Source organism: Temnothorax nylanderi, unplaced genomic scaffold, assembly GCF_030848795.1.
Source record: "Temnothorax nylanderi isolate EJ_2023f unplaced genomic scaffold, tnyl_v1.0 TNYL_tig0255_pilon, whole genome shotgun sequence".
NCBI classification, from domain to species: domain Eukaryota; kingdom Metazoa; phylum Arthropoda; class Insecta; order Hymenoptera; family Formicidae; genus Temnothorax; species Temnothorax nylanderi.
The window spans coordinates 166757-185099 of record NW_027249317.1 but is presented as its reverse complement, the minus strand read 5'-3'; the positions used below and the strand labels follow the sequence as shown (position 1 = coordinate 185099).

Sequence of the window (18343 nt, the reverse complement as noted above, 5' to 3'; positions counted from 1 at the left end):
GAATCCGATCATTCAGTCCATTATTGACCAACATATGTTGCCTGCATTAGAAGAGTACGGGTACGACGATGCCATTACTGCCGTCATAAATAAATTAATTAATGAATTAAAAACACGATTCGAATTAAAAAGTATGGAAGTTAAATTAGCGGCAAAATGTTCATTTTTTGATCCTAGATATAAGGAACTTGGGGCTGAATCTAGTATTGTTCGAGCGTTAATTGAGGAAGAAGTGAAGAGTGAGATGGAATAATTACTTCCAACCACAGCTGAGAATACGGAACAGGTTGAAGCGAGTGCATTAGATTATATTTTCAATCCTAAAGAAAGTGGTAAAAAGTCATCATCTGCTAAGCAATTAAGAGATTATTTAGCTGAGCCACAAGTCTGTTATAACGCAGATGCCCTTGATTGGTGGAAGTTGCGCAAAAAGAAATATCCGTTACTGTCGCGGCTTGCCAAAAAGTATTTATGTATTCCAGCCACGTCGGTGGCATCTGAGCGCGTATTTTCCTCAGGTGGTTACATTGTCTCGCCGCTAAGAAGCTGCCTAACTTCGTTTAACGTGGCAACGAATGTGTTTCTTTATCAGAATAGGCAATTTTTGAAAGAAATAGGCATTATGTAGATAATTGAGTATCATAGTAAAAAACGATAGTAAAAATATAGTTAATAAAATAAAATGTTAATGACAGAAAATTTATTTCATTGGATTCAATGCGTGTTTACATAAATGAGTGGGTGTATGTGTCCAACAAAAAATACGTTTTTTTACTTTGTAATGTCAGAATTATTTCAAATTTAATAAAAACGATTAATTTTGCAAGATTTGTTATTGTTTTTTACCTTGCCAATACATTAGTTTGATGTTAATTTATTATTACCTACTACAGTAACTCAACATGCGCATATTAAGTTTCGTCTTAAGTTTTTGAGTTAAATTTTGAAGTTATGTATACAGAAGATTAAAACTCTTACTGTTTAGGGTTTTAGGGTCAAAAAATTCGAAAACTTCGATTCTTCGAATCTTCGAAAAATTCAAAAACTTCGAAACTTCGATTCTTCGAATCTTTGAAAAATTAAAAAACTTTAAAACTTCGATATTTGAAGGTTTCTTCGTTTCTTCGGATTCTTCGAAGCTTCGAAGTTGCGAAGCTTCGAATCATTAGGACCCCTACCAAGGAGTTCTTTGCTCGCATAAAGCAGATTCTTTCGAAAAGGGAGAAAGAGTGGGCAGGACCAAAGTATATGATTAATATCCTGGATAGGATTTCCACACGAACAAGACGGATCTCGCACCAGATAGCACCTAAAAAGGCTGTAACTCAAGGCATAATGATTAGATCTAATTCTTGCTATGGTAACTATTTCCTGACGGGACATATCGTCCTTGTATTTCAGAAACCAAGGTTTTTCCTTGAAACCCTTGTAAAACTTAAAATATTGTATACCCTTTGTTCCCATAACTCTAGTATACCTTGGGAGCTCTTTAGGTAATGTGAATTGACCGTTTTGTAGAAGTCAATAAATGGAAGCGGCTCCGGAATGAGTTTTCCCCAAGTCACGGCTCTCTTAGCCAACATATCAACCGTCTCATTGCCGAAAATGCCTACATGCGCCGAGATCCAAACGATGGAAACCAAGCAATTATTTGTGAAAATATCATAGCAACGTTGTTTGATACGATAAATAAAAATATTTTTAGAATGGGCCAATAAGAGCTAGCCAATCGCCCGAACGACACTGAGCGAGTCAGTAAAGATGATTGAATCAGAAATAGCGTGAGCGAAAATGTAGTCTAGGGCAGACAGAATGGCCAGCGCCTTTGCGGAGAATACCGAAGTAAATGCAATCTTATATAGCTTTTGTAACTGAATAGATGGTGAATATATAGCAAAGCCTACGTAGCTGTCAGGCTTCGTTCTAGAGACATCTGTATAGAAAATTATATGGTCACATAATAAGTCTTTATAAATATCTTGGAATACTAGGATCGGAGCCACACAAATATCTTTAACCTGATTAAGGCGAGTAATAATGGTTTCGAGACAAAAAATCACGGCAGAATACTCAATTTTTTGATATCGCCGGAAGCTCTGCCTATAAGATATGAGATTTATATTTTGTCATCTGTAACGTCCGCCTCATCACAAAATTCCAGAAAATAAAAAACTTCATAGATATAAGAGCGACATTACGTAGATGTAAGAGCGTCATCGTATCGTGCCCTCAATCACAAGGTTAGGTGCGCTAGGAGCCCCGTCCTCGAGAACGCGTATCACGCTCAGAATAAATCCAGATCCTTCTAGAAACCTCCGGACCTGCCCGAACCTTCTCGAACCCTCTAGAATCCTCCCGACACGACCACTCATATGAAACCTTTTTTTGGAATCCTTTTTTTCGGGTCGTTCGACAGTCCAAATTCTTCCAGACCCTTCTAGACCTTTCTATACCCTTCCAGAAACCTCCCGAACCTTCAGGAGCTTTCACTTCCACTTGATCCCCACCAACCGATTCCAGCACCCCGCCACCAAGCGAACGGGTATATAAGGGCGAGCATCCCGAGGGACGCTCTCAGTTGATCCTCGGACGCGAACGCGATACTACCTCGGGCTCAGGGTAAACACTGTATCCAGAACCTTCCACATCCTCCAGTTATTGCCACATGTATCACTGTACTACTGTATCCAGAACGAACAGTCTAGAACTATTGTTACGCGTAGCTACGGAATTGTGTAATTTCCAATAGAACATTCTAGATCACGACCACGTGCTAGTTTTACATGTATTCGGTAATTTCCAATAGAACATTCTAGATCACGACCACGTGCTAGTTTTGCATAAATTCGGTAATTTCCAATAGAACATTCTAGGTCACGACTACATGCTAGTTTTATATGTATTCGGTAATTTCTAATAGAACCTTCTGGGTTAACCACGCGTTAGTTTATTACAATTTTATGTAAAGTTTATCGTAATAGACCATTGTTCTCATATAAATCCTTGCATTCACGAATTCTTTCGCCAATCTTGCACATCCCACGCCAATTCGGGTAACGTCGACTCCCCGTTTCGGAATTTGTTTAGATGGTGCTAATATAGAGCACCCCGATCCCCAGTCCTCCCCTTGCTTTCACATCCGCATACGAGACAGTGCGGTACAAGCTGCACGTTTCCGGCTGCGGGTGTCCGGAAAGGGAGCAGCTCGAGTTGTACGAGCGGCACGCTTTCTCGCTGTAGCAACAGGGAACCAACTGGAACGTATCTCGTTCTATATAAATCTTTGCATTACCGATTGGCCAATAGATGCCAAAAACGCGACAAGGCGGAGTCAAGCATCGCACCCGCCGGTTAAACCGTCTCCTACACGCCGCGCCCTTGAATCCAGCGCTAGGAGTCGAGTACACGGAAGATCCCGAGTACGAGAAGTATTTCGTCGCGAACTCCGCGCGCAAGGCGGACGTGAATTCAAGTGCCAGCAACCGAAATCTAGTACGCGCGGGTGATAACGACCTCCAGACCTACGAGGGCATTTCTCGAGAACCGGGCTTACAAACTGATCCCGATAACACAGCCTGCCCTTCCCCCCTCTCCCATCTTTAAAGTTGATTGCGACGCTTAGAGAGGACGACCCCCGTCGAGCACGGTATCTGCAACGCCGTGCCGAGATCCTATACCAATATTACGGAGCCGCAACCCCCGATCATTGGGGCACCGCAGATCATCCTCTGGAACTCGACTAGCTGTACACGAGGTAAGTGTCGACTACCTTAGTTGAGAGGACGAACGATATGAGCCAAGTACAGACGGCGTCATTCATGCCTGGTCCCCAAAATTGGATGTGTTTCGGAAACTCACTCTTCGTCTCTTTCTAAGGGAGACAGTTAGAAAGAGACGAAGAGTGAGTTTCCGAAACGCATCTAATTTTGGGGACCAGGTATTAATGACGCCGTCTGTACCATCGCGTTCCCTCACGCGTCGCCTCTCATCAGTAGCCTCCCGGATCGTGCGCGTTAATTGGTTATCCCGTGCGATCTGTGTCTTCACCACGTGTTATCAAAATTAGAGCAGCCGCTATTACCTTTGCGAATCGTGCTATCGTGACCTACTAACGCAGCAGCGCATTCAGTACGACCTCCTATTCAGACATTACTTGCACATCGGGTTTCAATACAATTTGGACGAGTGCAATTCGTGCGACATAGTAATTGGAGAGATTCGCTGACCCGCGGGTTGCCCCACGTGCTCCGAAATAATCCGCGACGTAACTTGCTCAGTAGAAAACGAAGGAGAGCAGCTGTTTCTCGAGTCCTCCAGAACCTACTATTATTGCCATTTCTCAAATTAACGCTCATTAAATTGTAGCGAATTCTTACGCTCATGTGCCCGAGATATTCATACAATCATCCCCCGCTTGGGCTATCTCCGCCCCCCGCGCAATTTAGAAATTGGCTGACGACTGGTATGTGCGTATATTCACTATTTTTCCGGAATAAAACCACCGGCGCGGTGATTTGCGAAAGTTGTCAACTCGTCAAGTATCAATTCGCCAGACAAGAAATCGAAGGTGTGCTGTGGCATTACGTACAATACGGGCCGCGAACAGAATTTAAAACGTGTTCGGAGTGTAATAAAACTTTAGCCGACTACCGCCCCGCGCGAGAGCGTCGAGAGTGCTTGGAAGCAGAGCAAGCATTTGAGCAATATATTTTAAATAACCGCGTAGAATACCATAATTCCGACCGCCCTATCAGAATTAGGATCGATCAAACCCTCTGGTAATGATCGGGAGTCGGGAATGCGGGTCGTGAATAACCTCGGTCGCGGGTATCCCCGGGGAGAACCCCTTGGTTCGTTCGACCCGACAAGCGATCACGTCTCGCGTGCAATTCGAGTTCTGCTGTTCAGCCGCAATCCGTCGGGACGTAACACATCCTCAAAAAGTTCCTGAATAAAATGAAGAAATTACTAGGATTTTTTTGCAGGAGGTCGTAGAAATAAACCGCAATCAATAAAGTTTATCTATTGCCACATGTACGTCTAAGGATAGTATTTTAAGGATATATTTCGAAATTAACCGACTAGAACAACAGACCAAGGGACCTTCGTCCGATTCAGCTAGGACATCAATTTTAGGGGTGGAAGATCTAAGACCTAAAGCCAAGCGAATGGCCTTGTATTGAATTGTGTTCAGTTTTTTTATTATACTGTAATTGTTGAAGGAAAAGACAAAGCTGCAATATTTCATGGAACCCCTAATCAGTGCCTTGTAAATTTGTAAAAGTAGCACGGAACTAGATCCCCACCAAGTGCTCCTCAGAGCTTTGATAACATTAAGCAATTTAGAACACTTGGCAACCACATTAGCGGCGTGTCCCCTTCCCGAAAGACAATAATCTAGCTCAATACCCAATTTATGCGATGGTTGGGAGGTAATTACTTTTCCATCCAGATTAATTAAGTAACCTCGAGGATTGATCCTTTTTTTTTTTAGTAAATATGACAGAAATCGGACTTCCATTTCTGCCCTATTTGGCTTTTTCTGGACCTGATTTTTTGCAGATGCACGGCCTAGCGAAATAGGGACTTTCCTCTAAACTTAGTGGAGGCCTGTCTCTCTTGTAAAAGGTAAAGGCTGACAACTCTAAAAGTTAACTTCAATCTAACCTGTACAACTGATACGGCGAAGACAGTACAGCCCTCGGTTAATTGGATCTACGCAGGCGCACTTACATCAGCGCACGCGCTTTAAAAGGTATCCATGTTCAAACAGGCAATATTCAAGTGAGAAATAACTATGGATAAGCAACAGCCAATAGGATCTCAAGCTTCCTTTACTCACAACCAAGACTGGGTAAAGGTGGATGACAAAAATAAAAAAAGATTAAGAAACAGTCCGGAAATTCCATCAAGTAATTAAAAAAACAGACCAGAATCAACGATTACTAGCTAAATAAACCAATAAACACTAGCAATTCATATGGAATACTAGATACTGATGAAGAATTAAAAGAAGGCAATGATAAAAACACTACAAAGGAGGATACTATAGTTAAATCGCCGCCAATATTTATTGATGGAGTTGAAAATATTACTCCACTTAAGCAAGTTTTTGATAATATTGCAAAGGATCAATATTCACTAAAAATTCTAAGAGATAACCAAGTTAGGATACAACCTCATTCAACAAACAAATATCATCCTATTATGGAGGCTCTTAAATTAAAAGGGACTCAAGGTTACTCTTTTCAGTACAAGTCTGATAAAAAATTTAAAGTGGTACTAAGAAACATGCACCCAACATCAGATATAAACGAAATTAAAATAGAAATTGAAGCACATAATTACAAGGTAATTAATATAACTAACATACTCGATAACAAAACTAAAAAACCGTTACCGCTGTTCTTCATTGAACTACTACAAAAAGAAAATAACAAAGACATATATAAAATTAAATGCCTATTGAATACCATTATATCATTTGAGCAACCATTTAAAAAGAGGATCGTCGCTCAATGTACAAGGTGCCAAGCCTATGGACACACCAAAAATTACTGCTTTCGAGCTCCAAGATGTGTAAAATCCGCGGATAAGCATCTAACATCAAACTGCCCCATCAGACAGAAAACCAATGAAGTTAAATGCGGTAACTGCGGAGGGAATTATCCTGCCAGTTACAAGGGCTGTGAATCTCACAAACAGATACAACAAAAACTTTTTCCAAAACTTAGAGAAAAAAGGATAAATGTGCAAAACATAAAATCTTCACATAATTATGAGCCACCAAGAAGAACCTGACCCACCTCAGCATAATTTAAGCTACGCTCAAGTGTGGGGAGGAAGTCCTAAAATCGTCATGCATAATACAGTAGATAATAAAGATACAAACAACAATAATAATAAAGTTATAACCATACCTTCCACAAACGAGAAACAAGCAAATGACAAACTTGAGAAATTGATCATGCAGTTATTGAATAAAATGGACACAATGCTAAACCTAATAACAGCCATGATCACGAAAATGAACTAATGGCTGGTACACTTAAAATCGGAGCCTGGAATGCTAACGGATTGGCTCAAAAAAGCAGGGAATTTAAATATTTCTTGCTGGAACACAATATTGACATAATGTTAATCTCGAAAACACACTTTACGAAAAAAAGCTATTTGAACATTCCAAAATATACTGTTTACGATACACCTCATCCGGACGGCACTGCACATGTTGGCACAGCAATAGTCATCAAATCATCAATTAAACACCACGAAAAATCGATGTAAAATTTACTCAAGACTATCTACAGGCAATATGCCTAACAATAGAAGACTGGGTTGGCCCAATCACCATAGCTGCTATTTATAGCCCACCCAAACACGCTATCAATCACGTTCAATATACCGATTTTTTTAGAACTCTAGGTAATAGATTCATCGCAGGAAGTGATTATAACGCGAAACATCCGTGATGGGGCTCAAGATCTATACCCACTCCAAAAGGAAGACAACTTTATCAGTCAATGCTGACTAATAATATATACCCAGTCACTACAGGAGAACCCACTTATTGGCCCTCAGATCGAAGAAAGATTCCTGACCTCATCGACTTCTGCATTGTGAAAGGCATCTCTAAGCAACAATTCAGCGCTAAATCATGCCTCGATCTAAGCTCAGATCATTCGCCAATATTAATCACTCTTAATGCTAATGTATTAACTAAAACAAAATCACCAACTCTTTATAATTCAAGAACTAATTGGAATCTATTTAGAGAACTGCTTGATAAGCGACTAACTTGTAAAATACGTCTTAAAACTAAAGAGGAAATTGAATTAGCAATCGATAAATTTATTAACACTGCGCAAGGAATCGCCCGGGAGGCAACCCCTAATGATTCTAATAACAAGAAAGTAACATACTGTCCATTAATAATAAAGAATAAAATTTCTGAAAAAAGAAAACTCAGAAAAGAATGGCAGAAAAATAGATCACCGCAAGCTAAGACAAAATTAAACAAAGCAGTTAAACGATTAAAAGAACTAATGAAGAGTGTACAAAACAAAGCTATAGAAGAATTTCTTGCAAACCTTACACCTACTAAATCCTCAGATTATTCGCTATGGAAATTGACTAGAAAAATCATCAAAAGACCTCAACAAGCAATTCCACCAATACGAAAAAAAACAACGGTAATTGGGCAAGAACTAATATGGAAAAAACTAAGTTATTTGCTGAACATTTTAAAAAGGTTTTCGAACCAACTTTACAAAACTCTCCAACAGCAAAAGAAAGAGTTAGAAATCTTGGAATATCTTGAGATGCCACTCCAAGTAGAAGCGCCCATTAGAAGAATAAAAATAAACGAAGTACAAAATATAATACTTAATAAGTTAAAACCAAACAAAGCACCGGGTTATGATTTAATAACCGGCAGATTATTAAAGGTGCTGCCTCTAAAAGCAATCAGACTCATAACTATTATATACAACGCCATTTTGAGACTGGGACATTTCCCAGCTCAATGGAAACTGGCACAAATAATTTTAATTCCAAAGCAGGAAAGAACCCCGTAGAGATTACATCGTATAGGCCTATAAGTTTGCTGCCTGTTTTATCAAAAGTTCTAGAAAAACTTATTTACAAAAGAATCAAAACAATCATAGAGTCCCACAAAATCATCCCAGATCATCAATTTGAATTCCGGGAGCAACATGGAACAATAAAACAAGTACACCGAATTGCAAGGAAAATCAGAAAAACCTTAGAAGACAAATCGTATTGTCCTGCAGTGTTCTTGGATATAGCTCAAGCATTTGATAAGGTTTGGCATCCGGGACTTTTATATAAAATTAAAAAACGACTTCCTCATAACTTCTACCAACTTCTAAAATCATATCTGTCAGAAAGACAGTTCACCATAAAGTAACAAGAGGAACTCTCGGACTTGCAGCCTATAAACGCGGGTGTCCGACAAGGCAGCATCCTCGGTCCCCTGTTGTATCTTCTTTTTACAGCAGATCTTCCAACAACTCAACGCACTATTGTGAGCGCACAACGTATTCGCGATGAATTATAGCACCTGGCAACAACGAGGGCCGGATTACTTGGTAATCCGACCCTAGCGACGAGGACCGACGACGCGAAAGCCAGCACGCGTCCCGGTAATGACCATATATGGTCATTCTGGACATCACCAGCCCGCTAGGCCGCTGATCGCGAAGTCAAAACCGCTGACTGCTAAGTCAGCAATACCGAGGCGATAAAAAGGCCGCCCTTCCAAGGAACGGCGGGCAGTCTAAGAACCGAGCGCGTACCGCGAGTCAACGAAACGTTAATTGTAACCCGCAAGTCAGGGTAGTGAAAATCCACAAGTGTATCAATAAAACTATCTTTTTATTAAACGCAACTGCTAACTCAATATCGCCAGTGTCCTCTCTCCCTCTAATCGGCGGATCCAAAGAACTCGGTGCCGGCCCTGATCTCCAATTCAAGGCGGCAGCACAACAATTGGTGGCAGCGGTGGGATCTGCTAACCGGACGAGAGGACATCCTGCCAGACTTACGCCTGCAAAAAGGAGCGGATCATCAAAAGGCGGTAAAACATCCCGGAGAGGAACAGCCGACCAGATCCAGAGCGAGAAAAGCCACGGTAGTAGCCCCCGCGTGTTATCAGCGACACCGGAGAAGGCCCCGACCTACCGCACGGACTCGCCAGCCCGACGCAGCGGAGCAGCGAAGCAGGGAAGCAGCGAAACAGCGAAGCGGAGACGCAGCGAAGCAGAGACGACGGAGCAACAAAGCGGCCCTGCAGGACAACAACCCAGCGGAAAACGGACAAGATGCGCAGTGCGGCGGTACTGTAAGTCCGAACCAATTTGTAAGCCGATAACGGCAAGCGCCGTGAATAGAATCTGTTAGCGTCCCCCGCAACCGCGAGCGCCGAATGTAAAACTTCGCGAGCGACATAACAAGCTAGTGAGAACCGATAAATGTCAGACGGCGAAATCACCCCATTTCGCCCCGTCCGTAACGCGTCGTTCCTACACAGTGAGCCAGCACGGCGCGCGATTGAATATAGCTCGCAAAGCCCCGTACGCGTCAATAGAAATACCGATAGCGAAACATTAGACCGCGTGCGACGGAATTTAGACTCACAATTTTCGGACGATAGCACACCGGTGCTAGAACTGTACCCGAACGTCATTATAGAGCGGGAGTTTCCGTTCGACGAAATAGACGCAAGTTTAGCGCGTGAAAATAACAATAATAATTGCGGTAACGGCGACGATAGACTGACCCCGACACAAGCAGACGCACACTCCGACGTTGCAAGCAGTACGATTAGCAGAATCTCTCAACGAGGAGAATTCTCCCTGACCTCGTACGACAGCGAAATATTCGATCCGACGGAAGAGGATTATACCCCCCGGGCCAACACTATGAGCCAGCAAGGAAGAGCGGTTCCGGTTAATACGCTCCGCGACGAAACTCGAGACATGCCGGTGATACCCGAGCAGATCGACGCGGAAATAACGCGACTCTCGGTAAACGGGCGACCGTCCAAAATTGACCAACGCCGAGCCCCTGAGCCGGCGCGAGCAGGACCAGGAGCACAGGACTCCGTGCTAGACGACATCCTGAACATGATGCGCGACATGCAGGATCGCATGAACCGTGCAGAAGCCGCGGAATTCGATCGTTCTGTAGAACTCCTTCGCGCAATGCGCGATATGCAGGACCGCGTAAGCAGGCTAGAAGCCGCAAATTACAATCGCCCCGACGAAATAGGTCGCCGCGTACGCAGCCAAGGTCCTCTCGACATAACTTACGGACGAACGGTGGAAGACGTCAGAAACCAACACGATCCCGTAAATACGTACCTTAAATTAAAGGAAGCTCGCGATATGATTCCGGAAATCGACGGAACTTCGCGCAGTCAAGTACAGAAATTCTTAAACGCAAGCACCTATGCGATGAACGAAATTAATCCCACAGAGGAAAAATCATTATTAAAAGCAATACTTTGCACGAAATTAACAGGAAAAGCAATGTACGATTTCCAAACGCGAGACATACACTCTTTCGCTCAATTGAAGCAGGAGATAGAAATGTGCTATTTGGCAAAGCGAAGCACCACGCACATTCAGAAAGAATTTAATATGCTCCGGCAAAAGCCAGGCGAAAGCGCGAGAGAATACGGACTCCGTGTAAATAAATTATCAATGGAGCTATATCAATCAATGATCGAAGGCCGCGAACAGTCTTCAGAACAAAGAAAAGCGATATTAGATACGATACAAGAACTAGCACTAGAAAATTTCCAGCTAGGACTCCGAGATGACATTCAAACTATCGTGCGATCACGAAATTACGCTAATCTCACAGCAGCCATTTTAGGCGCCACGTCCGAGGAGAAATTGAAAGGACCTCCTCAGCGCTCGACATATAATACCGACCGAAACAAAAACGGTCAGGAGCAAACCCGACAAGCTCGAAGCGTTGGAGTTGAATGCGATAAATGCGGAAAGCTAGGCCATACCGGGCAAGAATGCCGTACGAGCCGATACGCAAACAGATATCCTCTCCCGAGAGCAGAAAACCCAGCGGAATAAATACCGTCGAAAAATATTGCAAGTATTGCAAAAAGGAAGGGCATAAACGGGAAGATTGTTGGCAGCTGAACGGCCGACCCGAAAAGGAAAGAACACGCCAATCTAAAACTGATGGAAATAAAAAACCACAGGTATATACCACAGCGAAAGCGTTTAAGCATACGTCAGACAAGGACGATGAAACATCGAATAGCAGCAGCAGCGGCAGCAGAAGTAGCAGTGAAGAGGAAAAGAGACCGAGAAAGCATAAGGCGCGAGCCGTGAGCGAGTATCAAGTTACTCAAGTGACAAGCAAGACTAGTAAAAATTATAATCTAGATCTCGTGACACTCCCGATGCAGGAAACCAAAACGGGAAAAATGAATTTTTTGATCGATTCCGGAGCAGCACTAACCTTTATCAAAATAGGAAATTTGAAAGGCAATACACAAATGCGTGAAAAGAAACTAGCACTGACAGGGATAACAGGACACCAACTGTACACCCTTGGAAAAATAAAAGCCACAATAAAATTAGGAAAGCAAGTCATACGCCACACAATATACGTGGTAAACGACGACTTCCCGATGGATTATGAAGGAATACTAGGAATCGATTTCATCAAAAAGCACAGAGCTGACTGTCTCCATGGGAAAAACGTATTGAGAATCGGCGGAGTAAATCTTAAGCTCCAACCGTATAAGAAGCTAATTCAACCCCCCCGCAGTAAAACAATCATACAGACGACAGGTGCAAATCGAAATAGAAGAGGTATTGTAAAACGTGTAAAACCTATTTCTGGTGTTTTCATCGGAAGTTGCATGATAAAACCAATAGATTCCAATTGCCTGAGAAGCAAATTAAACGTCACCGGGAAGACAGTACAGATGCTCACACCGCATGTAACTCGAGAAGAGATGCCGGTGAATGACACGGTTGACGGACTCACATTACCCGCGACTGAAGAACGCAACTCAATTCAAGAACAACGCGAGAAATTACGTAAAAAACGCATGAAAATTAAATTAAATAATAAAGAGGAGAAGGCGTTAGAGCAGAGATGCGACGATTTTTGCGATATATTTCATTTGGAAAACGATAAGCTAACACACACCACGGCGGTGAAACATGAGATCACGACGCGAGCTAATAGCGCACCGGCGAACGTCCGCCTACCCGAGAAGCATAAAGAAAAAGTAAATAAAAAATCTGACGTTTCAAGAGAAATAAAATTATGCATCGTTATAAATTTTCTCATCCTCTATCAGCACCTCACAACAGGAGCGTCGGCGTCGCCCGTACCACCGTACGAAGTGACGCAATTTATCAACGAGCCAGGTATCTATTTCGAGAGAATCGGACACCTGCAGCAAACGAAAGCAACATGGAAATTAGCGATACGCATAGACGTAACCGCATTAAAAACCAGACATCAGCAGCTTCAAAGATACCTAGGGCACACCGAAGAACTTTGCAATTATGCCACGGGAGACATCAAAAATACATGTCAAATTGCTCTCCGAACCACGAAAAGAGAAAACGATAGAACGACACGCGCCCTAGAACATCTACAAACAATTTACAAAGCACCCGTAACTAAACGAGGCTTAATCGATGCCATCGGCCAGATAAGTAAAACTTTATTTGGTACCATGGATGCTGAAGATGCAAAAATAATCAACGAACAAATACAAATGCTTGATAACCAGCAACAAACGCTGCAGCACGCAGCAAAGAACCAGCTGAAGATCATCAACGCCACATTGGGCCACATGGAAAAATTAGAGCAAACGCTATCACACAACGAAAATTTACTAGCAAACGTTACAAGGAAATTGCACGACCAATTCATACACCGAGAGGAAATAGACGAACAAATACTATTGATAACCGCTATCCTAGCTGACCTCACGACAGACATAAACGATATTACAGACTATCTAACATATGCACAAAATGACATTCAACTTACACGCGTACTTCCATTAGAGAATATAGTCGTAGAATGAAAGGAAACAACCTCACACTTAACCAGAGGACTAAACTTTCCATTTAAAATCCAGACAGAAAACTGGAACACTATCCAAAAATACGTAGTCGTAAGCGCGTACTACGACAGTGCGAACGTATACACTATCCTCGCGTTTCCAATAGTAGCATACTCGATATACGAAATTATAAAAATTACACCCGTACCAATACACAACGACCATAATGTATTCACATTACTAGAACCCTCACACACGCTATTAGAAATAAACCGAGAAAATCATAATTATATAATATTAAAGGAAAGCGAATTAAATAAATGTACGCGAGAAACTACTAAATTTATATGCGATCAAATTTTCCCGTGTATTTTGTAACTGCGAATGCACCAAGCGAGGTGCAGCTTTATGTAAAAGCGCCTAGATACATAGAAAATCGTGGACAACGCCACATCACCTCAAACGTAACATTTTGGATAACAGTAGCCGAACCCCAAACATGGTTATATTCCACTCCAAAAATATCGAAAATAATAATTCAGTGTAATGAGATGCCAGAAAATAAAATTAAAATTGAAAAAACCGGAAAAATAACATTACGCGATAATTGTAAAATAACTACACCAGATATAATTCTAGAAACAAAAAACAGAATGTATACTAAACATGTACAAATGTATTTACCAGAATTGAATGTAACTAATACCATAGAAAAAAGTATAACATTAGACAACAAATTAGATTCCGAAAAAGAAATAAAGTTAGAACCAGTAATCAAAGATCCGTCGGAATTAATAAAATTAAGTTTAAGTCTAGATAAAATTAAAAAAGAAGTGGAAAATAACCAACCCAGCGTTTTTTTGAATAAGAATATTGTATATCCTGTAGGTTCCGCGACCATAATAGTAGTAATAGTAAGCATTATACTTGTAATTATTTATGTAATAAAGAAAAAAGGGAATCATTAAGAATTTAAAAGGGGAAATCACAGCATACATATTAGCATATAAGAAAATTAGAGTGTAACCTCTCAGGAAAAAGAAAAACACAAATAAATAAATAACGAAAAACTTCAAATACCTCAGTTTTTCTTTTTCCGCGGGGGAAGGTATGTTGTGAGCGCACAACGTATTCGCGATGAATTATAGCACCTGGCAACAACGAGGGCCGGATTACTTGGTAATCCGACCCTAGCGACGAGGACCGACGACGCGAAAGCCAGCACGCGTCCCGGTAATGACCATATATGGTCATTCTGGACATCACCAGCCCGCTAGGCCGCTGATCGCGAAGTCAAAACCGCTGACTGCTAAGTCAGCAATACCGAGGCGATAAAAAGGCCGCCCTTCCAAGGAACGGCGGGCAGTCTAAGAACCGAGCGCGTACCGCGAGTCAACGAAACGTTAATTGTAACCCGCAAGTCAGGGTAGTGAAAATCCACAAGTGTATCAATAAAACTATTTTTTTATTAAACGCGACTGCTAACTCAATATCGCCAGTGTCCTCTCTCCCTCTAATCGGCGGATCCAAAGAACTCGGTGCCGGCCCTGATCTCCAATTCAAGGCGGCGGCACAACTACAGGAATGTACGCTGACGATACAACTGTCCTTGCCTCTCACAAAGATCCAAAAGTGGCATCAAGAAATCTACAAGAATCTATTGACAGAATAGTAGAATGGTTCAAAATCTGGCGTATTAAACCTAATGAACTAAAATCAGTTCAAGTCACTTTTACTCTAAACAAAGAAACATGCCCACCAGTTAAAATAAATAAAAAGGAAATACCACAAGCTCTTTCGGCAAAATACTTAGGCATTCACTTAGATCGCAGACTGACCTGGAAAACGCACATATGGAACAAAAAAAAACAACTTGTGCATAGGAAAATGTACTGGCTGTTTGCTCGAGACTCTAAACTTTCGCTCTACAACAAGACTTTACTATACAAAGCTATTCTGAATCCAATTTGGACATATGGTATCCAATTATGTGGACCAGCCTCAAACTCAAATATCGAAATTCTGGAAAGGTTTCAATCTAAATTACTAAGGCTCAGTTTCACAAGTGTCGGTTAACTTTTAATCTTAGATTAACTCACTCTTCGTCTTCTTCTAACGTCCCCCTTAGAAAGAGACAAAGAGTGAGTTAATCGAAGATTAAAAGTTAACCGACACTTGTGAAACTGGGCCTAAGAACACTAGTGGATGCCTCCTGGTTTGTCACAACTGAAATCATTTGTCGGGATTTAAATATCGAAACTGTAATAACGGAGGTAATAACAAGATACGCCAGGGAGTATGTCGACCAACTGGACTCTCATCCAAACCAGCTAGCAAATAGACTTCTGAACGAAAAACTGAACAAAAGAAAACTGAAGAAGTATAAACCATTGGACTCAATTAACAGATTCAACACTAGTTAATTTTCTTTCAAACCCAGTAGATAAAAGACGCAATTGTTAATATTGTTGCATCCGCGCTGAGCTCGAGCGAGACGCCCGGTATAAGAGAGAGTCGCAAAGCGTCCTTAGCAACGAGCCGGATTGATCAAACAACAACCGTCAGATTTGTTCTCGAGCCGCTGGACCGTTCGGACGTGGGTCCACGCTCTTCTGTAACGTGACTGTAATAAACGTTGAGATTGTTTTGCCCTTTAACGTAGTGTTCCCTTTATTTCCGCGAGCTCCGAGAGTGTGTGAGTGAGTGCAAGTGTGACGCGGCGAACGCAACAATATTAAGGATACATTCCTCTGGGAATGTATCTGCACGTTAATTTTTTTCTTTAAAACAATTTACTTAATGTCTCCAAAGATAGATTGTAAATTTGCTGGGAGTAAAAAAAATATGACAAAAAAAGATTTAGAAAGGGAAACCGTCAGACTCAGATTATGCAAAAACTTGTAGATTCTGTTCGCTGCCCTTTCGAGCTTAATTAAAGCATCTTCTATCCTAGAAGCTGAAATAAAGATGGCAATATCATCCGCAAACTGCACAATCTGACAATCCGTGCCTAAGTTTTTTAAGAGGTCGGCAATGTAAATACTAAACAATGTCGGGCTTAAAATCGACCCCTGAAGAACACCCTTGTACGTATAGAACGTACCTATACATTTTCCGTTGTGAACCATCTTAAGTCTGCGAAAGTGTGTAAGATTATACACAAATTTACAAACCTTTAGTGGAAGACCCATCTCTTTGAGTTTATGTACGAGGCGGTTTGGAAGAACATTGTCAAATGCATTAGACAAGTCTAAAAACAAACATGCAGTGAGATATGACCAAAGATATAACTAGTATAGGTAATTATTTACAAAAACACCCCACTCGCCAATGACCTTGACCTTGACATATGTTGTCTCTGTTGACTCTGAGTAACTTTGACCTTGAAAAAAGTGGCGGTCACGATCCGTTCAAAAGTTACAAAGCATTAAAGTTTTTGCTTTGTAAAAATTATTCAACAATAGCACGCGCGCGCGCACATACACACACACACACACACACACACACACACACCGAAGGGGCGGGGATGCGTGGTGCCTTCGGCGTGGACTTTCCACGCGTGGAAAGCCCACGCATGTACTTTGAAGGCACACTATGTGTCTAGTTTAACAATAATGGAGCCTTCCACAAGGGAACTATCCAAAGATATAAACTATTATCTGCTTTAAACATTTAATTGAATAATGGCAATGTATATTGTATTATTTGTTGTAAGACGGAAATCGAGTTGACCTGGTTGCAACATCGAGTTGTCAGCGCAAGTTCCGACAATTGCCAAATACACCTGAGGTGGCATTCCGAGCTTCACCAGGTCGCTAGGCTACTGACCCAAGCCCGGAAGCAAAAGCACTGACAGCTGAGTCGGCAACGAGGAAGTACCTCCGAGCGATAAAAGGCCCGCCCTTCCGAGAAGCGGCGGGCAGTCAACATTCAGAGCACAGACCGCGTTATTTCGTATACTTATTATTAAGCCCGCAAGTCAGGGTAGTGAAATAAGTGATTCATGTGTAACTAAGAAATGTCCGTTTAATTAAACACCACTGCAACAAACAAGTAAGTCTCGAGAGTTGTTCTTTCTCCATCCTGCGGATCCAACGAACCCGGTGCCGGCCCTGAGACAAATTTCAAGACGCGGCACAATATATTAAAGCAGAAAAATTTCAATATATTCACGATTCACTGCTTTAAATAACTTTTTTTTGCTCATACATGTACTATTTCCACATATATATTAGTCGTTTATGCCTTTCAATACTCAAAATAACTGCTATATTCTTTAAACTTTTTTTGTTAATAACTTTTTAATAAAAAACGACCGCCGGTTAAAACCTTCTGAAGGTCACTCAAGAGGGTGACCTTGACAACATATGTCAAGGTCAAGGTCATTGGCGAGTGGGGTGTTTTTGTAAATAATTACCTGTTATGTATGAAAGTATTAAAGGACATATTTCCCGTAAGTCGGCGCTACGCATTGTTGTAGCACTTTCGACAGACACGGAGCGGAAGCGTGCGTGGCGCGTGATTCGGCTCTGCTCCGGTATTTCAAAACCGAGTTACACGTGAAACGAAACACACCGTTCTTTAGACTCCGTAAATCTATACGGGTATTCTGTACGCGAACTCTGTACGCGAACTCTGATTTTATTGTACCCTTCTATCTACCATTAAGTAAATATATTACAAACTGGCGACGAGGATTTTGGGCGCGTGATCGAAGGATTTTTTTCCGAAGCGGAATCAAGGCAGTGACCGCACGTGCTG

General features: G+C 41.7%; 1 protein-coding gene across 1 annotated transcript in view; it reads right to left on the bottom strand.

Annotated features, from left to right (window-relative positions):
* The window catches only part of Uvop (ultraviolet-sensitive opsin), a 155232-nt gene that overhangs the window by 15402 nt on the left and 121487 nt on the right, over positions 1-18343 (bottom strand). The window lies entirely within an intron of this gene.